This window comes from Anolis sagrei, chromosome 1, assembly GCF_037176765.1.
Source record: "Anolis sagrei isolate rAnoSag1 chromosome 1, rAnoSag1.mat, whole genome shotgun sequence".
In the NCBI taxonomy this organism is placed as follows: domain Eukaryota; kingdom Metazoa; phylum Chordata; class Lepidosauria; order Squamata; family Dactyloidae; genus Anolis; species Anolis sagrei.
The window spans coordinates 190,681,988-190,709,780 of record NC_090021.1 but is presented as its reverse complement, the minus strand read 5'-3'; the positions used below and the strand labels follow the sequence as shown (position 1 = coordinate 190,709,780).

At 39.6% G+C, this 27,793-nt stretch overlaps 1 long non-coding RNA gene across 1 annotated transcript; it reads right to left on the bottom strand.

Annotated features, from left to right (window-relative positions):
* Positions 1–27,793, bottom strand: LOC137097612 (uncharacterized). Its single transcript, XR_010910305.1, has 3 exons — positions 27,734–27,793; positions 21,300–21,404; positions 1–621 (listed from the first exon to the last, which is right to left on the bottom strand). It is a non-coding gene; the product is annotated as an uncharacterized lncRNA (long non-coding RNA).

Below are 27,793 nucleotides of genomic sequence, written 5' to 3'. Positions count from 1 at the left end.
TCTATTTTATCTCCCCAAAGGGATTCACAGTGGATTACAGTACATATAAGGCAAACATTCAGTGCCTTTCTACATGAACAATGTCAAACAATACAAGATAAGGCAAAGTGAATTGAGGGTACAGTTGTCATGTATTTAAAACCACAAACAAAGTTTAAAACTTGACATTATACTAAGTGTCCTTTGACCAGAAGCTGGCCACTTGAAGTGCCTCTGGTATCACTGTGAGAAGGTCCTCCATTGTGCATGTGGCAGGGCTCAGGCTGCATTGTAAGTTGTCTGTGGTTTGCCCTTCTCCACACTTGCATGTCTTGGACACTACTTTGTCGCCTCATTTCTGAAGATTGGTTCTGCACCTCGTGGTGAAGCAACTCGCAGCAGAAACCGTATTATGTAAATATAAAATATAAATATAATTGTTGCTTTCCTGATTGTTGCTAGGGGCTTCACCTGGCTGGCCAGAGGTTGTTCTAACTCCTCCATTCCTTTTCTCCTAGTGCCCCTATTTATGGCACCTTGCTTTTGAAGGTTTAAAAAAAGTAACAACATTTTGAAGTTGCTTAGCTGTCACATACAGGCCTCTCAAATTGCAAGGGAAAGGCCTGCTTTTTCCTCTTCTGCCTGTATGTAAAGAATTAAATGGAAAAAATGTTGTAATCTGACCTTGGAATGTTACTCTTTAAAAGTAATTTGTTGTGTAAGCATTCCTCGCCCCCATTTAATTTATCACCAATAACATCAAGCTTCTCAGTTTACGAAGCTGCTGTGTTGATAGTTACATTTTATTATTATGGGGGATGGGTTGTATGATTGACAAGAGAATGATATGATACAGCTTTTGAAAATTCCACTCAAAATATCTCTGAAATGTCCTTTACAAGTAACCTTTAAGTGCTACCCATTATATCAAAATGCAGTTAACATTATTCTTACGTTGCCTTCAAAACAAAAGTTCATCATGGCCTCATTACTCCCCCCCCCCCCCCAAAAAAAAAAAAATCCTAGGGAATGACTTCACTTCCAAGTTCAGATAATAATTATAGACAAAAATGCCATCAAAACAATTAGAAGTACTCTGTTGGATACATTTTTTTCATTTGGCATCAATGATACCCAGACTATCCAGATATTTATGAAAAACTGGTTTCAGACATAGAGAAGCATGAGTCAGATGGAGCCCCCGGTGGTGCACTGGGTTAAAGCCTTGTGCTGGCAGGACTGATGACAGGCAGGTCGGAGGTCCGAATCCGGAGAGAGAGTGGGTTGAGCTCCCTCTGTCAGCTCCAGCTCCCTCTGTGGGGACACGAAAGAAGCCCCCCACAAAGTTGGTAAAACAGCAAAACATCCAGGCATTCCCTGGGCAACGTCCTTGCAGATGGCCAGTTCTCTCACACCAGAAACGACTTGCAGTTTCTCAAGTTGCTCCTGATATGAAAAAAGAGTCAGATAAAGCAGTGGGAATTTGGGATGGCTGAAAACAAGAGACCACAATTGCCTCCTCTTATTTGACATAAGTTATGAAACAGGTATAAAAAACACACACACAAATACAAAGCTCATTTAGGTCATGACTTTTTCCTTTGATCTAGGAAGGAACTATTACAAGGAGTGTTTTCTCCCACAATGTCTTGCTTGCTTTCTTGCATTTGTTAAATAGATGAGTATTCTGGAACATAGAGAGTCCTGGGTAAATGGGGGATGGAAGTGGGTTCATTTCCTGAAGTCCAGACTTACTCTTTTTCTGGGGCTAATGAAAGAGATGAAGTGTGCAGGCAACCTTTAGGAGATGCTTTGCTGCTTGAAATATACAGCCTGAGAAATCTTAACTCTACAACAGAAGCTCCCCTCCATCACCATCCCCACTTGCGCCTTCTCTTTGCCTCCCTCAAATGCTGCTGCTTTTGCTCTGGCCCAGTGAGCAAAAGCTTCACCCAAGAAAAAAAATGGCCTGTGACCACTCAGCTACTGGTGAAAAGATCACCAGAGTACATGGTAAGGATGGCCGTGTTCTGGTAAGGAACAAGACTCTGGCAAGGTCAGCCTGTGATTGTAGAAAGAAGCAGTTATGAGGGTACTGAGGAAGCTGCATGTCCATGTCCTCTAACAGCCCTGATTTGGCAGAGACAACCAAAATTAATCCCCCTTTATCCCACTTTTACAACTGCTTTCAAGGAGCCCCCAGTGGCGCAATGAGTTAAACCCTCGTGCCGGCAGAACTGCTGACCGACAGGTCACTGGTTCAAATCCAGGGAGAGCAGGTTGAGTTGTCAGCTCCAGCTCTTCATGCGAGGAAGCCTCCCACAAGGATAGTAAAACATCAAAACATCTGGACGTCCCCTGGACAACGTCCTTGCAGAGGGCCAATTCTCTCACACCAGAGGCGACTGGGAGTTTCTCAAGTCACTCCTGGCACACAAAAAAAACCTGCTTTCAAAATATCACAGTTTTTTCTCACATTCCCCTTTTGCCCTTTCTTCTCAACTTATTTTGTTGCACATTGAGTTCAAATTGCATAAGTAGTTTGCAGTCAGCTCAGCAGTGGAGTTTTGCCCTTCCCAGTTAAAGCAAATGCAAACTGCTACAGCCTTTCCTTGCTTGCACGTTCTTCCTCATTGATAACCTTTACTATTTTGAGCAGACTGTAATGTTGCTTGATCAACATACAAGTCCTAATTTTCATCTGTGAAATATTAGAGGGTATGGATGTATGGGGGTCTAAATATCCTGAAGGCACAAGATCCTGTCTGACATTGGAAAATGAGACAAGAAGAGCTCCAGTTACTACTTGAATGATACACCACCAAGGAATACTAGGGTGTAGGCTATATTTCAAATGAAGTATTCTTTGTCTATGGAAACACAATGAAATTCATTAGGTCACCATAAGTTGGCAGGAGACTTAAGGGCATGCACACACTTGAATATGTGGACAATGATAAGGGTTGGATTGGGTCTCAGTCTAACATATCTACACCCTGTTAAAGGCCTAGATTCATATATAAGAGCATGAATACAATTTCATATAGCAAGAAGCGAAGCCCCCAGTGGCGCAGTAGGTTAAACCACGGAGCTACTGAACTTGTTGACCAAAAGGTTGCAGGTTCAAAGCCAGGGAGCGGCGTGAGCTCCCACTGTTAGCCCCAGCTTCTGCCAACCTAGCAGTTCAAAAACATGCAAATGTGAGTAGATGAATAGGTATCGCTCTGGCGGGAAGGTAATGGCTAGGCCTGGGTAACAACGGAAAAATTTGTTTCTAAAATCGATTTGTATTTGGGGTTTTTTTTTTGTTTCTATATTTAAAATAATTACAAAATTTTCCTTTTAAAAAGTTCGATATTTACGAAATTTCGTAAATGGTAAAAAATTAACGAATCGATTTCCGAAACAATAACGAATCGATTCGTTAATGGCGGACGCGACCGCGAAATACGCTAAAAAACCTCCAAAAACTTCTGAAGCTTCCCTCTCCCTCTGTTGTTGACTGTTGGTGTGATATTATAATTTTTTTTCACTAATTAAACCATAAAACTGGCCCAGACATGCGGAAATAATAACGAAACGACCTCAGAACAATAACGAAACGAATACAATATCGAAATACGAAGCATTTACAAAACGTTTTTGAAAATTCGTTTTTTTTAATAATTGCTCCAGAATGGTCGTTATTGTTTTGTAATTGAAAAAATTAACGAATTATTAACGAATTACGAATTAACGAAACGAAACCGCCCAGCCCTAGTAATGGCACTCCATGCAGTCATGCTGGCCACATGCCCTTGGAGGTGTCTATGGACAATGCCAGCTCTTTGGCTTAGAAATAGAGATGAGCACTAACCCCCAGAGTCGGACACGACAGGACTTAATGTCAGGGGAAAACCTTTATCTTTACCTATAGCAAGAAGCTTCCAACTGACAACTCAAATAATTCCTCTAACAAACCCCCCCCCCCTTTTTTAGTATTGCACACACTCATTTGCCTCTACTCACTTTTCTCCTAACAGCACTTGGTGGCTTCTTCTTGGAGCAACAATATGGAACATGAAAACTGCAACTGCGGACTTCTTTAATGTCTAGTGCTGAAACCAAGCCAGGTCCCACCACTGGGAGAGTGAGCTTGCACTTGCACTGAGGGGCACTTGAAAATTGGCTCTCTGCCGATGACTTCAGCAGATGTCAAAACAAAATGCTGCTACAGTCATTCCGAGATTCCTGACCACATGGAGAATGGGTCATAGATTCATTCATATGGAAACTACCCTTATCTTTTGACATTCACAGTACAAAGCAATTTAAGGCAACAGCTGCTTTAAGTCTCCTGCACAAAAAGAATGTAGTACTGTTGGCATGAAGTACCTCTCTGGAGATCTTTTTATAATTCCAGTGGCCAGATAACTGCCGCTATTTGCATTTGCCCATAAATTATACATGCTTCCACACTGTCTGGAGCAATTCAAAAGCACAGCCTTTCTGATATATAAAGTTCTCAGAACCTGGATCCAGTCATCATATGTCAGCATGATGGCTATCAACTGATGGGTTTCCTAAGTGTTTTTTTAAAGGTGTGTTTTCACCACGATACTGAAAACATCATTTTGTAGTATCATTGTAACACAGCCTGAGCTTGTCGAATTGCATCGATCTTGCATTTTGTCACATTCTATGCCTCAGCCTACTCTTGAGGGGTTTCCGAAGGCATAGAAGTGTCCAAACTGCTTGTAATATTAAGGGGTTGTGATACTATTTAGTTTAATTCTGAGTGCTACAAGCAGTGCCAATAACCTCAATAGAATGGCAGGAACTTTACCTTTCGAACTGGAGAATAATTTAAAAAATAGAATACACAAAATGGAGAAAAATAATGTGTTGCTAAATTAGAAACTTTTAAACTAGAGGCAGGCCTGGCCAACCTGTGGCACTGCAGATATTTTGCACTTCAGCTTCCACAATTTCTAACAGTTGGTAAGCTGGCTGGGATTTCTGAGAGTTAGAGGCTCAAATACCAAGAGGGCCACAGGTTGGCCAGGCCTGGTAGAGTGCTTCTGGTCAAAAATGGAATTGTGATAGAATTCTGCACTAGATTATCCCTTAATAGTGCTGCACCAGTGAGGAATTCCCCCCCCCCCCAAAAAAAAAAATGCCCCCAAAACTATCAATTTCCACAAGTAGCAAGAACCCATTTTTGGTTTTATGTCTGCTCTTTCTACAGCTATTCTGGATTGTACTTTCTTTGATGTTGGATCTCTTTGGTATTTTATTGTATGATGCCTGTACAATCTTGTACCCACCCTTCGCATATATACCATTCCCTTTTTCCTATCCCCCTTTACCCTTATCACTCCCTCCTTTCTGTCAGCTCTTCTATGAGCAATATATTCTAAATAAAAAAAAACATATTGGAAAAAAACAACTAAGAACCAGATCCACCTCATCACACTTACAGTCTACCTCCCCACCACCACGACCACCATTTTACAGAGATTCACCATAAATTTACTGGGAGTCACAGCTGCCATCAGACAAATTCCAGTCTCGTCCCCCATCACAGAACTACAGAGCAATCATGACATTGGACAGTGACAGTCTCCATTCTGTTTTAGAGCTTGCCATGGTGAAAAGGGGCATTATGATGGGCAGTCCTTAGCAGCAAGCTGCCCTTAGAAGAAAGCTGTCATCCCTCTTTACAGAAGAGCATAATACCTTTCCAATTTTTTAATTATTAATGACAGATATAGCATAATAGAGGCATTGTAGAACAGAGAACATGCAGTTTTCCTTTGCTGGTTTGTTCCGATTATAATATTGTACTTAGTATGGAGCCATCATCCCTGTTTATAGAAATGCATGATTGATTACTCCTTCCTATGGAGCCCCCGGTGGCGTAGTGGGTTAAATCGCTGAGCTGCTAAACTTGTTGACCGAAAGGTCGCAGGTTTGAATTCGGGGAGCGGTGTGAGCTCCCAGCTTCTGCCAACCTAGCAGTTCAAAAACATGCAAATGTGAGTAGATCAATAGGTACCGCTCTGACGGGAAGGTAAAGGCATTCCTTTCAGTCATGACAGCCACATGGCCTTGGAGGTGTCTAAGCCAGCTATTTGGTGTAGAAATGGAGATTAGTACCAACACCCAGAGTCGGACACGACTGGACTTAATGTCAGGGGAAAACCTTTACCTTTACCTATGGAAAGAAGTGGTTCAAAACCCTGTTTCAAGGGTCCAATGGATTTTGATGCAGAACTACTGGATTTGTTGGGTTTCATCCCTGGACTGCACAAGTCTCTTGTGTCATCAAGTTTCCAGTCCTCAATGAGTAACTAGGCTAGAGACAGGGCTAAGCTGAAGGATTCCTTTCCCCACATTCCTATGCATGTTTTCCCTAAAGGGCTCTGTCTTTCCTCTTCATTGCTAGCCACTGTCTCCTTCCCCTTTTGATGACATAGCAATGGAATTCTGTGAGGGAACTTCCTTTCAAATTTAAATTGGCTGGGTTGACCATGTGGTCTCCACCATTTTAGAGTCTTCGGCTTTTCTTTCTATCTATGAGGATGCATATTTTGCCTCTCTCTAGGCAAAATGTGGCTGTGTGGACTTATTTACCTTTTACCTTCTTTAGAAGATGAGGCATGGTAAGCTAGTTAGCTCCAATACCTTTTGTTGTTGTTGCAAGAATGTATTTATTTTACTTCAATAAATATTTTTGAATCTAAAGTTCTGACTCTGCAATCCTTAGCCACCCTGAAGAATAGAAGCCAATCCCAGCTCGCCACAAATAAGTTTTTGCTTGTTATGAAGTTTATTTCTAGTACTCTGCTATATTTATGGAGAAATCACCCCAACTGAGGGTTATTTTTGAGCCTAAAAGTTCAGATTTCCCAAGAGGATTCCATGGAAAGCAATGGTTTAAAACAGAACCTCTGTTTCAGGAGTCCAGTGGGTTTAGATGTGGAACAATTGGATTCCATGGAAAGCAATGGTTTAAAACAACACCCCTGTCTCAAAACTCCAATGGGTTTAGATGCAAAACTATTCCATCCCATGGAAAGGGATTCTGACAGATTTGCATGAAGAAAAAAAGCTGAGGGTAGAGACTTATTGCCTATGTTTGATGAGGAAGCTAGCAGGCACCTACGGGGAAACACTAAGTCTGATGAGAAAAGAACCAAAAAAAATGAGCGTGGGAGGACTGGAAGGTATGATCAGCTCCCGATTCCTCTCTTAACTTCACAATTCCTCTCAATACTGCTGTCTGATAAGGACCCTTATCAGAGACATCACGATGATGAGAATTTAACCTGCTCCCTCATCGTTGTCTCTTCTATTTCTTGGACAGAGAAAGTTGGCTTTCCACCAACACCTTTACCAATTACCGTCCATTTATTATATTTTATGGAAATCAGTGGGAACAAAGCCATCCCTTTATAAATAATAGTTCCATCTGTTCATCTGCTTATGAGACACAATTGAGATTCCATTTCTTTGTGTGAAATTGGAATGTGATGCTAGAGTACGATCTAAATTTGGGAACCACTTTTTAGATAAATAAATAATGTGTCCAAAAGAAAGGTGAAAAGTCTAGAAGCCAATCCTAATGGTGAACCTAGTATGTTTAGTTTGGAGAAAATAAAACTGAGAGGGAATATCATAGCTATAATCAAATATTTGAAAAGATATAAAGTAGAAGATAGAGCAAGCGTGTTTTACTTTGTTCCAGAGACATGAACATGAACCAATGGATTCAGATTACAAGACAAGAGATGCCACTTAAACATTAGGAAGAATTTTACTATGAGATCCTAGAATAGCTTGCCTTGGGAAGTAGTGGACTCTCCTTTTTTTTTTTTTAATTCTTTAAACAGGCTTCATTCAGGAGTGCATTAGTTAACTGATAGTCATGATACAACAATATATGAGACTGTAATACAGAAACCTAATTGTTGGGTTTTGTCCCTGACTGCACAAGTCTCCAGCTCTCAATGAATAGTTAGCCTGGATAGACTGAGGGATTCCTCCCCAATTTCCTCTAACTAGTTTATTTTAAGAAGGGGTTAAGAAGGGGGTTGTCCTACTCATCTTTGCATGCCACTATCTCCTCCCCCTTTGAATACCTAGGAATGTGATATCTTCAGGGAAACGTAACTTCCTTTTTTAAAGGTATTTTTATTACCCTGGGCTGGCCATGTGGCCTGTCTCCATTTTCCGGTCTCTTCTCTTTTTGTCTTCTCTAGAGTGAGGGAGCATCTTGCCATGATCTTCTAAGGCAAGATGTAGTAGATATAGTTACTTTTATTATTTTTCCTTTTTCCTTTTCCTTAGAAGATAGCTCAGTGAAGCTACTTAGCTCCAAGAACCTTTCCTATCTAGAATGGATTTCTTTTATCTTGAATAAACATATTATTTTTGATCCTATGAGTTGTGGATCTACAATCTTGTTCCATCCTGTTGAATGGAAGCCAATCCTTGCTCACTACATGTAAGTTTCTTCTGCTTATGAACTGTGCGTCCTGCACTCTACTATATTGTTGGTGGAATCACCCTCAGAAAGGGTTATTTTGAGCCTAACAGCTCTTAATTCCCAACACTAATGCACTAGGCAGAAGCATGACCATCTCACCAACCCACTCCATCTCACACACACCATCTAATGGAGAAAGAAATAAAACTTAGTAGTCTTCATATAGTATCTAAAAGTAGTTTTACTCACAAATACTTGTGCATAATCGACACAAGTTCATCTTCTTGGCAAAGAAAAGAAAAGTACTACATAGTATCAGGAGGGTTGGATCATGTCCGTCACATCTTCTTCATGGAAACCAAGCAAGGAGACAGAGAGGTGTGAAAGCAGATAAGACTGCAGAGAACAAAGAAAAAGGCTATGTGATGTAGGGAGAGAGGGAATGTGAACAAGCTCACAAATGAATAGGTGGCTACCATAAACCCGGTGCATCTAAACTCCAAAAGAGTAGCATGCAGTATAAATCCCACTGAGTATGCAAAGGTTGCAAGCATTAATAATAGGAAAATCCCATGATCTATAAACTCTTTGGACTGACAAAGAGTTTACAGATATTTGTATACTTGAACATTTTATGCCAATGACTTCTTGATTTACAGAGCTTCCCAATAAACATGCCATGGTGGCAAGAGATCCTTGGGATGAGCTGGAGTGGCAAACACAGGTGAAGGCTCCTTAAGCCATCTTTCTTGAAGATGTGACACTTATTAATGACAAGAAATTCAATAGCTTTCCCTTTGCATGATCCAAGTGAATTCCCCCCTAATCCAAGGGTGAAGTTATTATTATTCTCATTGTTAAAAATGTATGTTTCATCCCATGGGATGGGGGCATTACAGAAAGCCATAAGTCATACCCACCCCCACCTTTCTACAGTAAGAAAATTTAAACCAGACCTGGCTTCCTCCCAGCCAGTGACTAGTCGGAAAGATCGGGCTCTTAAATGGCCTTCCTCTTTCACAGGCACTTTAACATTTCATCTCAAAGTTGACATTGCACAACACTCATCACTATCAGTGTCAAATGCTACAGTATATCAACCTCTGAAGCAATACAAGCAGCACACTCTAGCTAAATTGAACACCCCGAGTGTCAGTCATGTTATATCCCCCCAGAACCCAGGCTTGCTCTTCAGCATTAAACAACAAGAAAATTATTTCTGAGCCTATGTTAGAAAGACATTGACTTCCACAGCTGACAGTATGGAGCCAGTTGAAGCAAAGACAGGGTATGCTTTTCCCTTGGGTAACCATGCAAGGATGATTGCTATCTTCCAAGATTGTTCATAATCATCCTTATAAAGCAATCCACTCCCACAGTTCAAAGGGGCAGAACTGCAGAACTGGGATTTCATCTGTGGAGAATAGAAAGAGGATCAGCTGCTCTTTCCAGTAATGGCTGTTGGCTTCCATGACTCTACATTTTGAGTAGCCTTAAAGGAGCTATCCAAAGTGCTGAATACAGTTTGGAGCAAAGAGTTCAGCACCTTAGACAGTCCTTTAAGGCCCAAACTGAAATCTGCCCATATGTAATAGCTCTGAATTGCAGTTTAAACTTGAGAGCAGACACTAGTATTTTAATAATAATAATAATGATAATACTAATAATACTTTATTTATAACCAACCCTCTCTCCCCAAATGGACTCAGGGCGGTTTACAAGACTAACAAAATGGCAAATATTCAATGCCAAAACCAAATAGACAATCAAAACAAAACATAGAGGGAAATAAACTCAATATAACTTCAAACAAGAAATAACTCAGTGAACATAAAGCACGAAAAATCATGCCAATTAATATACAATACATTAACACCACAATATAATATAATATAACATTTATTTATTTATTTAGAGCATAAATAAATATTGGGGCAGAGGGATAGAAAACAAAAGAAGAAATCAGCACTTTTCAGCCAATACCCACTGCTTTTGAAGCACCTGTTGTAAATAGATAAATATCTATTTTGGGCTATCCTAAAATAAATAGCCCAAAATAGATGTTTATCTACATATTCTTTTAGAAAGCAGATGAAACCTAACATTTTGTGAGAGAGGTCATATATAACAATTGGTTTGTTTTCCTGTTGACTATTCAGAAGAATAATGGATTGACTTCATTATTTAAAAAGAATTGTGAGAGTTCATCTAACTTCTTCCTTTTAAAAGTATGTTCCTGAGATTCAAAATATTGGATTTTTTTTTTAAAAAATCTTAAAAATATTTTTAGACCTGACTCCTAATTATTTTTATTTTTCCCCAGATTTCTTGTGAATCTATATTATCCCATAAATGTAGCCTTCTATATCAAAATGTATGCTGGTTGGTCTGTTTCATAGCTGATTACAGAGAATTAAACCTATTAGGATTTTCATTTCTTGCTCATCCACTTTGTATACTTTTGGTATCCGTTTAAAGTGGAGGACAAGTGATTTTAACATTTATGCTTAGCTAAACATATTTTTATTAAGAAATACTTAGTATAGTTGGGGTCTAGTACATTTCTTTCAGAGATTGACTAGTATTCAGTAGTACAATTACAGGTTCATAACATAGAATTATGGATCTGTAACTGATTGATATTCAGTAAGACCACTATTTTACTGTTAACCTAAATATATGCCATCTTAGTCCACTTTAAGAGCCAGCAGCCAGATCAGGCAAAGGGAGTCAATTCAACTTCCAAATGGGGCACAAGGAGTCCTTGTTGCAGCCTTGCTCAGTGGTGGGATGAGAATGGAAATAGCTTCTTTCTTGTGTCCCAATCGCCATCTGAACAGATCACCTTCAACTGATTTGGCAACTGTCTCATAAGGTGAGCCAGGTAGGTGACAGAAAGCTTGAAAGTTTCTAAGACCCCTTCTACACTGCCATATAAAATCCAGAATATCTGCTTTAAACTGAATTATATGACAGTGCAGATTCATATAATCCAGTTCAAAGCAGATAATGTGAATTATCTGCTTTGATAATCTGGACCATATGGCAGTATAGAAAAGGCCTTAGTAAAGCAGATGTAAAGAAGTAGTTGATCATGGGTATCTGGGGTTGCCTTTAATCTCTGGTTGACAGAATAGACTAATGGTTGATATCAAAGCACCTATTATTAAGGAACAAGATTTAGTCATAATTCATGAAAATAAGACACTTTGAGTCTCCTTGTGGAGAGAAAAGGCAGGGCATAAATAAACATTATTATGTTTTGTTGAAGGCTTTCATGGCCGGAATCACTGGGTTGCTGTAATTTTTTTCAGGCTGTGTGGCCATGTTCCAGAAGCATTCTCTCCTGACATTTCACCTGCATCTATGGTAAGCATTGGATGCATAGGCGAAACGTCAGGAGAGAATACTTCTGGAACATGGCCACACAGCCCGAAAAACTTATAGCAACCTAAACATCATCATCATCATTACACAATAGGAGGATTTAAAGATCGAACTGCAAAGACTCTGGCACAAGCCAGTAAAGGTGGCCCAAGTGGTGATTGGCACACTGGGTACAGTGCCTAAAGATCTTGGCCTGTACTTAAAAACAATTGGAGCAGATAAAATGACCATCTGTCAAGTGCAAAAGACCACCTTACTTGGATTTGCATGCATTATTCACCGATACATCACACAGTCCTAGACACTTGAGAAATGTCCGACGTGTGATACTGTTTGCATAGTGATACTGTTTGCTGTGTACTAATCTTGTTGTGTATCAAATAATAATAATAATTTGTTATCTCAAATTCTTTAAAATTATCAACTCTAAAATTAAAATGGTTGCTTTGATTGTTAAATACCACCAATATTAAAGGTTTTTAGTAATGCTTTGCACTCTGCATTATATTGATTCATTGCTGGGGAATAATTCAGGGCAATCTAGTCATTTTTAGTAATTTTAAAAGATTTCTTTTTAATGTTTTAATAATTAATGGTTCAATTAATGTAACAAATTAAAACCTGAAAAGTTCTCTCACCAGTTCTGTGATAATGAATTCTTCTTCAGTGAGGCAACCTTTATGTATTAGTAACGCTAACACCTCCAAGCTCTTCAGAAGAAATGGGCCAGATGTGGTCTTGGGGAATCATAAAGAAGAATCTTAAAGCCACAATCAAACAGTGTGATAGGGACATAAATCCAAAGTATTATTTAAAGAGGTTCTTCATCTTTGCATTCTTTGTGCCTTCTGCTGTGCTTTTGATTAGACAATCCCCCAAATAATCTTGGCCCCAACTACTGTTCTGTACTCAAAGTTATAATGGTCCATTTTACATTGCCCTCTATACCTAATGTTGCCATTTGACTTACACACTTTATCCATCAGCCTTATCCTTACAACTGATTTGCACCAGCCTGCCCACCTGTGCCCAGAAATTGACTATTATTGCAGGATCATTGGTTAATGGTTGCTCTTATATTCTGTTATAATGTTGTTGTTTTATCCTGTTCTATGCTGTTGTTTATGTATTTTAGTATGTTATATTTTAACTATGTTTGATTGGGCTCAACCTCATGTAAGCCATTCTGAGTCCCTCCATGAAGATGAGGGCAGGGTATAAAAATAAAGTTATTATTATTATTATTATTATTATTATTATTATTATAAAATCATAGAATCATAGAGTTGGAAGAGACCCCATGGGCCATCCAGTCCAACCCCCTGCCAAGAAGCAGGAAAATCACATTCAAAGCACCCCTGACAGATGGCCATCCAGCCTCTGTTTAAAAGCCTCCAAAGAAGGAGCCTTCACTACACTCCAGGGCAGAAAGTTCCACTGCTGAACAGCTCTCACAGTCAGGAAGTTCTTCCTAATGTTCAGATTGAATCTCCTTTCTTGTTGTTTGAAGCCATTGTTCCACGTCCTAGTCTCCAGGGCAGCAGAAAACAAGCTTGCTCCCTCCTCCCTATGACTTCCTCTCACACACTTATACATGGCTATCATTTCTCCTCTCAGCCTTCTCTTCTTCAGGCTCAACATGCCCAGCTCCTTAAGCCGCTCCTCATAGGGCTTGTTCTCCAGACTCTTGATCATTTTAGTTGCCCTCCTCTGGACACATTCTAGCTTGTCAACATTTCCTTTCAATTGTGGTGCCCAGAATTGGACACAGTATTCCAGGTGTGGTCTAACCAAGGCAGAATAGACCTTCCTGGATCTAGACACTATAGATCTATTTATGCAGGCCAAAAACCTGTTAGCTTTTTTTTCTGCCACATCACATTGTTGGCTCATGTTTAACTTGTTGTCCAAAAGGATTTTATTATTATTATTATTATTATTATTATTGACACAAAAACACAGTATGACACAGCAAATGAGAGATATATGCTGGATTTCGTATCACAGAATCACAAGTCGAACACTTCCCAAGTGTTTAGGATTGTGTGATATATTTTCGAATTATGTGCGCAGATCCACGTAAGGTGGCAGATCGTGATTTTGTCAATGTTTATTGTTTCCAAATGCCAGCTCAGATCTTTGGGCACGTCACCCAGTGTGGTGATTACCACTTGGACCACCTGTACTGGTTTATACCAGAGCCATTATTATTATTATTATTATTATTATTATTATTATTATTTATTCCAGAGTTCTGTCATCACCATGCAGTTTTCAACATACAAATGAAAGTTTAAAACAAGACTTTGTTTTCTATTTCATTAAGAACCACTTTAGCAATTGTTGACAGCAGTACATTACAACATTCAACATGTTCTGCAGTTAGGCTCTTAGGAATGAATGTATTATCACATGTGCCGTGTACCAAAACTAAATGTAAATACAGTAAACCGTTGTCCTTGAACTTAGAGACACACTGAGCCTAGATCACCCACAAAGTAATCATTCAGTATTTCTACCATGGTGTGGTGAACAATCTTCCCGTGATTGATAACCCAGTGTCATCTTCTATATATTTACTTTTAAAAGGTTGCTATAATTCAGAACACAGGGCCACATTACGGGAACACGGGAGTGGAAGAGTTTGCTATAAATGTTTGAAAGCTCAGGAATAAATGAGTGACTAAATCGTATTAATCCAGAGAAGAATGGCTCACATGGAAGCAGTACCGTAGTTGTTCCATGTCAATATTTTGTGTTTCTTCCTAACAGGTCCATTTCTAGTGAATCATAGGATGCACACTTTGGGCAGCCAGTCTGTATACCAAATCAGTTGCAATATATCTCCAAATGTGACTGATTTAAACCCACAGGCAACAGCCTGACTTGTGGAGTGGCTGGAATTTATGGATCTAATGCATTATATTGAGCAAATAGAAGCATTCTTGCTCAGTAATAAATGTGTAGTCATATTGATAAGTCAAAACATTCCCTTAAATAATGCTGAATGCAAATTGAATGCATTTATAACTTCCTTAAATTTTCTTCTGCAAACTTTGCGTTACCTGATACAATAACCTGGACACTCAAATATTTTGACAAAAATGTTTTTGGAGGGACAGAGTAAATCATCTTTTTGAAACATGTATGAGAAAATGCCTTGGCAACCCTGTTCTGGCCGTCTTAAGTAATTTATTTATCTGCAACCGTAGACGTTCTCCTCGCCTTTATTAGAGAATGAGGATGTTTTTATTTGCCTAATGCATTAGACACATAAATTTCTCCCACTCAGCAAATCAAGTTATTGCTTACCTACCAGATACATTAGAAATGGGTTTAAATCACTCATTTTTCCCCAAGATATACAACAAGCTGGTTTCTATCCAGGTTTGTAATATATTCACCATTGAAAATAGCAAGCAGATGTTCTTCAAAATGCATTGTGTATTGAAGCAATGCCCAATGCATTGTTTGTTTGTAGGACCATTTGTCTTTCCTCTGCCAACAATGCGCTCGCATCAAGGGTACATGCTCTAATATGTATTGTCCACAATTACTATCATTGAAATGAATGACTGTCAAGCCATTCCAGTGCCATGGGGACATAGATTCTGCTGAAACACATTAGTTTGCCACTTTATTTAAAGTGGAGATGTGCACTACACAAATCGAAAGAGAGAGTTCACCCAGCGTTGCAAATGCCAGTGGACTGTGAGAGGATTCAGCGACTGGTGCGAAGAAAGGCACAGTCTTGATGGTACTTTTCATTTTTTAACATTCATAATTTGAAGCACTAGCTGGTTTGTTATGTGGTTAAAAGGGAAGCATTGGATCACTAATAAAGTATTTTTAATCCAATAAAATACAAATGAGTCATTTTAACATAACTTTTAAAAAAGTAAATATTGTATTTTGTATACATATTTATTTATTTACTTAGGGTAAAGGTAAAAGTTTTCCCCTGACATTAAGTCCAGTCGTGTCCAACTCTGGGGTGTGGTGCTTATCTCCATTTCTAAGCCAAAGAGCCAGCATTGTCCATAGACGCCTCCAAGGTCATGTGGCCAGCATGACTGCATTGAATGCTGTTACCTTCCCGTCAAAGCAGTATTATTATTTATTTATTTAATTATTTAATTATTTGCACTTGTTAACCGCCACTCTCAGCCCGAGGGCGACTCGTGGCGGTGTACAGAACATAGAAAAGACAACAGTTTACAAAAGGTCAAGACCATAACACAACATCTTACTAATACAACGACTAATTAAACTAAAAATCCGCTTCGTCTTGTTGGGGTCATAATCAATCTCATAGTCATAGTCCATTCCGGTGGTCATTCCAAAAACATAGCACTTAGTTGAAGGCCTTTTCGAAGAGCCAGGTTTTCAGGCCCTTGCGGAAGGCCATGAGGGAAGGCGCCTGTCTGATTTCAGCAGGGAGGGAGTTCCATAGCCGGGGGGCCACCACCGAGAAGGCCCGCTCTCTTGTCCCCGCAATGTGATCTAATCACATTGCATGTTTTCGAACTGCTGGGTTGGCAGAAGCTGGGGCTGACAGCGGAAGCTCATACCGCTCCCCGGATTTGAACCTGCAACCTTTCGGTCAATAAGCTCAGCAGCTCAGCGGTTTAACCTACTGTACCACCAGGAGTACTTTATTTACCTATTTACAGTATTTATATACCTCTTTTCTCACCCCTGGGGGCACTCAAAGTGGTTTACAAAAATAATGGCAAAATTCAGTGCCTTACCAAATCATATATCAAACAATGTTTGACTAATCATAAAATATAATAGGACAAATTCTCCATAACATAAAAGGACATTTAAACATAAAGTATAAAAATTAAAAACACATAATAAAAACATTAAAATCATATGATCGAAACTCATAGACAGGGCCACTCCAGATGTCAATGACACATATTCAATATTTACTTCTTGTACTGTGTTACTTTACTAGTCAAAAGCTTGGTTCCATAACCTTGTCTTTGTTCTCTTTCTAAAGACCAGGAGGGAAAGGTGCTGATCTGATCTTACTGGGGAGAGAGTTCCAGAGTAGAGGAGCCACCACTGAGAAGGCCTTGTCTCTTGTCCCCACCAACTGCATGTGTAAAGTAGGTGGGACTGAGAGCAGGGTCTCTCAGAAGATCTTATCCACTGTGAGGTTACAAAACACATTCTCTTCAAAGATCTAGAAATGGTCAGCATGTGCCAGTGATAGTGATCTAGTGATATGACCAAAATACTTGTTCTGTCAAGAGCACATGTTGGCCTTGAGACTTTTCTTTGGGAAGGAGCATAGCTTGGTTGGTAGAGCCCAGATTTTCCATCCAGCAAATTCCAGGTGCAGTTCTGATCACAAAGATATGAGGTAACAAACTGCTGCCAAATAAACTGGGAGGATAAATCCCTATCATACTTAATTTACATGTAATCTACAAAATATGCTTTTGAATTCTAAAATATAAAAGAAACAATAGAGATGCTTATGGTTTTCAGTTTTTGCGAATTCTGATCAGAACAGACTTGATCTACATAGTGGCAAGGCTTAGGGCAACAACACACACACACTCCCCCACTGCCCCTCACCAGGAGGGGCAGTTGACTCCCCCACTGCCCCTCACCAGGAGGGCACACATGCCTCCACCCACCTTCTGTTTTGCTATTTCTGACTTCTCTGGTTGAATTATTGTTGTTTCTGTTGTTTAAAAATGAAGGAATCTTTTATGAAGTTAAAAAAATCCAGGCACACATATAAAATATTCCATCTTCTTCCAAACAAACTGAATTAAGCATTTACATATTTAGATGCCAGGTTCACTCCTCATCTACTCATACCTTTAGTATGAAGCGATCTCTAGTGAGTTAATAGTATGGTGTCAGCAGGCATAATCAGGGAGGAATAAAACATGGTGGCTGTACTACCAATAATTGATTGTACGTAGATGTGTAGTTGTATGAACCAATAGCCTTTGCACCATTCCTGTTCCAAAACCATACGCAAAGGGTCAGTTATTTTGGCTGACAGACAAGATTACCATCTGGCTCTTCCATATGTGTAGAATTCAAATTCTTGAAAAACATTTCGAGTTACAACTCAAATTGCACATTTCAGTGCTGTGAGTTGGGACAAATGGAGGGCGAAACAGAGAAACATGCCAAGGGGAAGGTGCGTCAAGCCAACCCCAACTGGGACTGCCTCCCACCTGGAAACCGATGCCCTCACTGCGGGAGAACATGCAGGTCAAGAATAGGGCTCCACAGTCACCTGCATACCCACCACCAGGACACTAAACTTGGAGGACAATCTTACTTGGTCAAGGAGGAATTGCCTCAGTAAGTAAATAAGTAAGTATTTTCCTTGGATCAGCAAGGATGCCATCTTTCAAGTCCTGTCTGAGGAGAATTCCCTAGAATGCCAGTGAATCTTTCTTGAGTTCACGTTTCTGCTCTTTAGTCTCTCCGTTAATGTACCTCTTAATATCTGCCAAAGGCAATGATGTTCCGGCTCAGACATTTCACTCCTGCAACAGCATTTCTGACAAGAATAGCATCATGGGAAACCTCTACGGCAGATACCAAGATTGATTCTTTCATATATGTTTAGGTCAACATTAGTAGAGAATGATGTAACAAGCGTAAGGGATGTCAAGTTCCACCTAGTGATATTCTCCTGATAAATTTAATATTAAGATCGAAGAACCAAGTAATAGAAGTGAACAGGTAACAAGTTGACTTACTTTGCTAACAAAGGTTAACACTACCTTTCTAACATTGGATCAAAACCACTCCATAACAAGTAATATTTTCTAGTTGCTCAAAAAAATAACCTTTTAAGAGGTTTGAATGCATCTTGACATTGATTTTTCAAGTGAGGTGCCATAAATCCAAAGGACTTTTAAAAAAGCAATGAAAAGTAATGAAAAAGGAAGATGCAAGGCAGCAAATAGCAGAAATAGTTACTTGTTTAACACTGTGATGCTAGCAAATTACTTTTAAATTACAGTATAAAATTATGGGAAAGAATTCATTATTTTTAAAGTAACTTTTGAAGTTCTATGAAGTTCTGTTGGTATGGTCTGTCTCTCTCACATGATAATTCATTAGCCATTGCCTGCACATCCACTCAGGATTACTTCACTGGAAATTAGGTGTAATTGATATTGTTTTAAATATGTTTTAAATGAGAGAAATGTGTCCTGATTATTTATTTTGTATATTTAAATTTCTCATCTGCTATTTTGAGTTGTTTTATAAGTATATTTTGATGTTTTCTATTTGATTGCTTATTATTTGAAGTGCTTTATTATGTATGTTTTTAGGCATGTTTGCTGATTTTTTTTGTTGTACACCGTCCTGAGTCCCTTTTGGGAGATAAAGCAGCATAGAAAAAAATGTTGTTGTTGTTGTTGTTGTTGTTGTTGTTGTTTTGTTCCTCTTCTTCTTCTTCTTCTTCTTATTATTATTATTATTATTATTATTATTATTATTATGTAAGAGCTACAGTTCTTGGTGATGCTCATGATGTTTGCTCCTCAGGCCCACTCTATGATGTCAGAAGCATCTTTATATCTTTTCTTCTGTAACCCTCAATAGAGAACATTGCTTGCCTGCAGCTGTAGACTTAACTTTTTTATGACCAATGTGAATTTTAATTTTTACATCTTTGTCTTTCACCAGCTGTTAAAATCTGTCAGCATATTCTTTGTATAATTATTATGCAATGCTGTTGTTTACTTTCTTGATTGATAATCCTCATAATGTTCAGTCAAACATCTGTTTTCATAGCCTCTTGTGGAGATGGAATTTATTTTGCTACATAGAAGGCTGAAATATACTCCATAATTTTAGAGATAGACACAATGAGAACATAGTTTTGTACCTGGACGCATGTGCATATAGAGCAGTAGCTGTATGTTGAGTTTGTGAGTTGCCCTTCTGGTTTCCAAGAGTTTGGAAACCAGAACTCTTTCTCTATATTGTTCCAAGAGTTTGGGTCACCTAGAATATTTATAATTGTTTCTGTTCTACCTGTGATTGTATTTTAGTGTTTCTCATCTACAAGTTATCTTAATGTCCACAGCTCCAAAATTCGTGGGGCTACGTGGCATGGAAATCTTAGAACTTGGGCCCAGCCTAGGAGAATCAGGGTCGTCTGTGAATTCTCTTAGGACAATTTTGCCAGCTTTTTAAAAGTTAGGCAAAAATAGGCATTATCTATAGCAGGTTCTTTACCACCCTTGGTGCCCTGACAAATGCCCAGGCTTTTGACGTTTTCACAAGGCTACTGGCATCGCTCTGCTTCATTGGGGGACATGGGGAATCTAGCACCCCACACCTCGCATCGCCCGAATCCATGTGATGGTGATCAGATGGGGGGAAGCATGAGCACATGTGGTGAACACAGCTTCCCCCAATGGATTCTGCGGCAACACGGGACCCCTCCTGTGTTGCCCTGGCAGCAGCAAGTGCCGGTTCCCCCCTAGTTCACCCACGGAGCAATGTTGGTGTCATCTGATGGGAGGCAGCCAACTCCGTGAGTGATCTGGGTGAAAATCAGTTCACGCTGCCAATTTTAGCCCTTTGTGATGAAGTTGTAAGTCACATTCTGGAGTCAACTGGTTTTAAATTGTTGTCTGCTTTAAAAAGAACCATTATACTCCATGGTACTATTGTTCTTTTTCCAATACTCCAATCACTTATTCCCTTCATTACCCAAACCAATTGGATTGATCTAGAGATTTTGGGTTTTTTTTCTCTTTTTCAGTCTTTCTATAATTGTCCTTTAGTCCTTTTGAGAAAATGTTTTCCTTCAGTGAGTGTCTATGTTTGTAGGGATAGCTACCTCCATAGAAAAAGCAAGGATCTTCTTTGCTGACTGGTCATTTTATTCGGTTGAATTCATGGCATATTGAACTTTTCTCCGAGGGCTTGCTTTGGACTTTCAGTACTGGCGACTTGCCCTTCAGCTGTTTCCATGGAGCATGCAGGATCTGGCAGCTAAATATCAGAATAGCTGAGCCTTTGCATTTGCACTCAGGTTGAACTGCAAAGCCATATGATCCGTGGCTTGATGTCTTCATCAAGTGTTTCCAAATGCACAATTCATTGGTAACTGCCTTTGCCTTGGGATGGTTTTCATCCTTTGTTCCTCTAGCATGCTCATTTATTTCCTTTACATTATAAATATTAGAGTCTGATGCAGTGTTTAAAGAATCTGTATTTAGAGGTTGTGTGGATTTCATTTTCAAGCGTGTTAGAGGGATTATTAACTTTGCCTCCTGCATCTTGCTAAATAACAAAGAGGGGGTCCCTTCTTTGCATTATTAGTAAGAGCAGAGTCACAGAAATATCATTGTAGTATTTGAATTTCTTTTGTCTTCAACAACATCTGCATGCATAGGAATACTGATCTTAAGCAGCGATTTTAGAATTGGAGAAGTAACACATTCTTTCATACCGGCTGAAAAACGGGTGGCAGTTTCCTTCTTCAGCAGCGTCTTTGTCTTTCTTCTCTGATGGCCCCCAAGGCACTGACTAAGAATCATTCAGACATTTTGTTATCCTAAGACAAAACAAAACCACTGTTAATTTATAGTTTTCTAAAATAAATACATGAAAATTATTTGGTTTTACGTATCCCTTTTGTTTATCACAGGAGGAATTATTGCAATTACCATGAGGTATTCCTTAACAAATTAGAATAAACAAAGAGAATTGATCACCATTCTGAAAACAATAAAGATGACATGATGGACATGACTGAGAAGTTTAGAGGATATCACCCCTACTATTGCTTATAAAACATGGGCATTTGTCTAATAACGCTGACACATGGCATGCCTCATGTTTTCGGTGAGTAGGAGTTGTTATTGTTGTGTGCAGGTGAACCAGCACTTTGTACTGATTTGTGCATTGGACTACAACTCTGAAGAACAGAATTCAAATAACCATTCAGCCATGAAAACCCACTGGGTGATATTGGGCAAGTTACACATTCTTAGCCTCAGAAAATACCTAATAGGTTCATCTTAGGATCACCCTAAATCGGAAACTATTTGATAGCACACATAATCAACAAAGGCGAATCTCTAGTGGGGTTTTATTTATTTATTTATTTCAAATATTTGTACCACACCCTTTTCAAACCCCCCCCCCCCGCCCCGCCCCGCGGGGAGGGGGTCAGTGTGGCTTCCAATCGGCAGCAATTTGATGCCTCAGTATATACATAATCAAAACTAACAGTCAATAGTTATAAATAGTTAAAAACATTAAAATAACACGATTAAAATCTAAGAATTACCACTCTGGTGGCCATTATTAGCCGAAAACTGTGGTTGGATTAGCAGGGTTTGTTATGAGTAGGTTTCCCTTTGCCTTCCTCTGACATTGGGAGAGTATGACTTACCCAAAGTCACTCCATGGCTGAGCAGGGATTCAAAACTTGGTCTCCAGTCATAGTTGAATGCTGAAACCACTATACAATGCTGGTTCTCCTTCAGTGAGTAATATAAGACCTCAACTTTTCATGTTGTTTGGATAGAAACACTGAAGACATGGACATCAGAAACTAAACTGGAGACCCTTCCACAAAGCCATATAACCCAGAATAACAAGGCGGAAAATCCCACAATATCTGCTTTGAACTGGGTTATCTAAGTCCACACTGTCATATATTTGGATAATCTAATTGGACTACACTTTCTAAACTGAACCTTGGTCTCACTAACCTGAGCAGTGGTGGAGATGTTTTAATTGTTTTATACCATACTAGCTGTACCCGCCACAGGTTGCTGTGGCCAACTTTCCCTCCCTCTTTCTCTTCTTTCTTTCTCTCCTGCCTTTCCTCCCTCTTTCCTTCCTTCCTTCCCTTTTTTCTTTCTCTCCTTCCTTCTTTCTCTTCTACTTCCCTTCCATCACCCCCACCTTTCCCTTCCTCTTTCTCCCCTTTCTTCCTTCTCTACCTATTCTTGGACCGCAACTCCCAGCAGACCTCCTGATCCATCTATCTACCTACCTATCTATCTCTATTAAGTTAAAAACAAGTTTAAACATTATTATCAACCGTATAGCCCTTTCCAGTCCAATTCAGTATCAAGGACCTAATTCAGAGCATGCCCATAGTCAATTCTCACACATTACAAGTGCTGTCATGCCTGCTGTCTGAAAGCCTGGTCCCAAAACCATGATTTAAGCTTCTTCCTAAAAGAAAGGAGGTATGGAGCTGATTTAATTCCACTGGGGAGCAAGTTCCACAGGCGGGGGGCCACCACCGAGGAGGCCTTGTCTCTCGTCTCCGCCAAACGCGTTTGCGAAGCTGGTGGGACCGAGAGTAGGGCCTCCTCGGACGATCTTAACCTGTGAGGTGGGACGTAGAGGGAGATACGTCGGACAGGTAAGCTGGGTCGGAACCGTATAGGGATTTATAGGCCAAAGCCAGCACTTTGAATTGTGCTCAAAAGCGTACCGGCAGTCAGTGGAGCTGACACAACGGGGGGGGGGGGGGCTATGCTCCTTGTGTGTTGCTCCAGTGAGTAATCTTGCTGCTGCCTGTTGGACTAGTTGGAGTTTCCGAACAGTCTTCAAAAGCAACCCCACGGAGAGTGTGTTTCAGTAATCTATTCAGGATGTAACAAGAACTTGGACTACCGTAACCAGATCAGACTTCCCAAGGTAAGGGCGCAGCTGGTTCACTAGTTTTAACTGTGCAAAAGCTCCCCTGGCCACCATCTAAATTTAAGGCCCTTTCACACTACACAACCATAACCTTAAACCTTATTTTTATTGAGGCTCAGCTCCTCCCATAAGGATTCGCTTAAAGAGTATATCTTCCTATTTTCCAAGCAGGGAATATAAATAACTCTCCAAGAAGTTGTGTTTTTTTGTTCAGATCTTTTTAAAAACATTACATTCCAGCATTACATTTTTGTCTGTGTTGTTCCGTGCTAAGGAACTGGGCCCAGTTTTCTTTTCCCCTTAGGGATATACGTTCATGGAGAAACTGAAGTATGAAGCAGAAATAATATTGAGAGAGCATTCAGATCTGATTTATTGCATTAGCACTCCAATAGTAAATATCCGACTCTTCCAATACAACCGGGCACATCCAGCCTGCAACCTTCAGCTTTTCCTCTATAGCATTAGGGAAAGGGAAGATGGGAAAGGGGGGAAGAAAGCGAGATGTGGAGGGTCGAGATAGGAAGGCTCAATTATGAATCCGAATGAGCAAAGGAACTCATACTTCTCCTTCCAGCTCCCATTAACAAGCCGGAGGGTGGGGAGCATGTGTGGGTTTTTAAAATGCCATCTGCTGACAGCACAGTATAAACAAGCAGATGCTGCGGGGACCGCAGAGCCTGGAGAAGAGAAAATGGCGTGACAGTTGTAAGGTGAACATGTCTGGAAAGAGATAACATGCACTTCCACTGGGAAGAGAGTAAAGGGGGAAGAGGAGGCTGGAATGGCTGCTCTGATTTCTAATCCTTATAAATAGCTATTGAGCCACTGATGCTTAGTAAATACCTGCATTTTTTAAAAAAAGAAGTTTCCTCCAAAACAGTAAGGAGATCAATTAGAGCAGACTCCGAGTTCAGCATCTTTCCTTGTAGCATCAGTTGTTTTAGCTTCAGCACCAGGCAGTCCCTGCACTATCTTTAATCTCTCTCCCTGCCTTCCTCTCTTCCCCTCTCCTCTCATTAAAAAAACCTCACTCCTCTGAAATATGCAACCCTGGCTAGCCAGCCTCCCTTCCTAATGGCCCCAAATTGATTCTTAATTACTTGCCATTTTGGACATCATCCAATTAAAAGAGCCGGAGTGTGTCGAGGGTCCCTAATGTGTGTGTTGCCCCGGCGGCGAGGCAGCAGCCCCACACCATGTTAGTCGAAATGGGGAAGAGAGGGGAGATAACACTGATTCAAGGGAGACGCAGATCATCTTTTCATTGGTTTTATATATATACACACACACCACTCAATTCTATGGGCAGCTTCCTCCTGCCCATAGAATTGAGTGGTGTGTGTATGTATATATATAAAACCAATGAATTCTTCATATGTATTATCCTGTATGTACATATCTGTGTGTGTGTATATATAGAGAGGGGGAGGGGGGAACCATCTATCACCCACTCTGTGTGTGTGTGTGTGTGTGGGTGTAAAATTGAATCACAGAAAAATATAGAGAGAGGGAACCATAGGGGATAGTTAAATGTGTATACATGTGTGTGCAAATGCATGTGTACACCTACATACCCCGTGTGTATATGTGTACACACATAGTATCCCTGAAAATATGTATCAATACTTAGTTATCCACTCTCAATATAACTATTCTCTCTCATACACACACACACACACTAGCCATCCCCTGCCATACATTGCTGTGGTTCAGTCTGTGTATATATGTTTTGTGTGTATATACGTGTGTGTATCTGTGGTTATGTGCATGCATTGTGATGATTTTTTAAATTTTTTGGCTTTTAAAGTCTCTTCCACTGTGTTTTCCAGTGTTTTTATGAGTGATGGTCACTTATTGGCCTGATAGGTGTATTGTGTCAAAATTTGGTGATAATTTGTCCAGTGGTTTTTGAATTATGTTAATCCCACAAAAACATTGCATTTTTATTTATACAGACATATCTCTATATAGATATAGATATATATGATTGGACCATCATGTGTATCTATGAACCACTAATAAATATATAGAGGAGGAATCAAATGTGTATATGCACTTGTGTATATATTATACACATATGCATACATACCACCAATGTGTGTGTGTGGGGGGGTGTGTGTGCATATATATATATATATATACACACACACACACACACACACACACACATACACACACACACACACACACACGGTGTCCAAGATATATATACATCCTTAACAGCTTACAATGCTTTCTATGTGTGTGTTTATATATATTTGCAACCCCTCCTGTGAAAAAGGTATGCAGTCTTAACAGCATATAATCCTCTCCCCAGTCTATCAACCCTTAGCAGGATTTAAGATTCCAATAGTGAAGATGAGTCACAATATTCCAAGAGAAGCTCAAAGTGAGGTTTGCATCGACTCTGCGCTTCGGCCATGCAAACTGTGCATGGCTGTGCAAGGAAGACACTTTGAATTCCTGCCACAAAACTGTAATTTCAGATAGAATTTGTTGCTCTGATACAATCGTGATTACAATATTTATTCTTTGATATAAATGTTTTTACCTAGCCTCCAAATAACCTCATTGGTAGCGTTCACAGCCAAAGGATATATACATTTGAGGGAATGCTCTACATGATGTAGTCCTTTTGTTTGTGCTCTGGGAAACTACAGATTTCATTTGCATGTCGCTTTCTCTTCCCCAGCATCTTGCACAGGGAATAATGCAAAGGCATTATCTTTTTATATTTAAAAGCAATGGAGATGCGATTTCACACATCTGGTTGTTTTCCTGGCACATAAGAAGGGGAGCAAAACCTGCATCTTCATCCTCAAAATGAGAGGGAGAAAGGCATGGATCATATGACCTGCGATTTTGCAGCAGGAGTGGGGGCTTTATATTCAGCCTCAATAATTCATTGCTTTTGCAGGTTGAGGAAATTGATCTCAGCCTAGGATATCCCCTAGAGCTCCCTCCAAGGAGATGGAAGTCACACTTTCAAAAAGGAAGGAAGAGAAATCTGCAGATTATCATCATAGGATCAAAACCCTTTGTCTCTTGTAAACATCTTCCCTCCCTACAAAGAGGGAAGAGGGGGATTGTATTCTGCATTTATTCAGGTAATGAATTGCCGTAATTAATGCACACATTGATTCCTTTCCAACTTTCCCCTTAAGGTCATTTCCATATTTAATTTATTGAAAATGCATACGATTTCTTTTTTGTGCTAGTGCTCAGCCCAATGAAATGTAGGGAGATAGATAGACAAGAATGCATGGGAATAGAGTCAGTATCTAAGAATGAATACGAAGCAGAGGAGTAAGCAGGCTGAAGCAGACAAAGGATTAATTTCATATTATATGAAAAGGTTGTCTTGCCAGAGTGTGTGAGAGACTTCATATTTTTGTAGCTGGAGGCAGGGAGGCAACCTAATTTAGCTCAATCAGCTCAACATTTCACCGATCTGAAAAATATATTGATTTATACAAACATTGGGATTGGTTCCTGATATCAGAACCACATCTGGGAAATTTGATAAGCATTCGAATGGTAATTGTACCTGATTTTTGCCATTGTCAGGATGAAAATACAGCCTGAGTTTAAGCATTTCAAGTCTCATTAATTGTTATTGGAGCCATGAAGTATACACTTAAATGCCTTCCATTGTCTTTGGGCTGGTAAATTGTATGTTACACATTTCTTTAAGAAGCAAATTTCTTGGTTCTCAACAGAGCAAATAAATAATACGCCTAAATTCTTATGACTGAGAAACACCTTTCTGTTCTAAAAAATCCAATTTGCAACAGAGGCAAATGAACATAGAGATCTTTGACAAGAAAGAGTGGCTTCTGATATACAAGGAAATACAAGACTCCTGGGACTCCATTAAAAGGTGAAGATGTAGTTAAAAATACACACAAATACACACACCATTTCTGATGCATTATATTGTGATTGGTAACATTACCATACATATTTTGAATATATATTTAATATCAACTTCAGCATACATGTTTAGAGGGAAGAAGGCAAGTGAGAGAAAGGAAGGACAGAATATATGCTAGCAGGTTTGTTATATGAGAACCATGTACATAAACAGCATGTAAAATAGCAGGGATGTTGCTGAGGAACTGAAGCAAATATTTAGCTGGAATAGATAGGTGATATGAATGTGAAAACCACCTCTCTGCCACCCACGAATCCCCCCTACCCCATATTTATACTCACACAAGGATGCAAAAAGGAAGGATTATTTGGAAGATCGTGCCAGCAAAAGGAATACCTGAT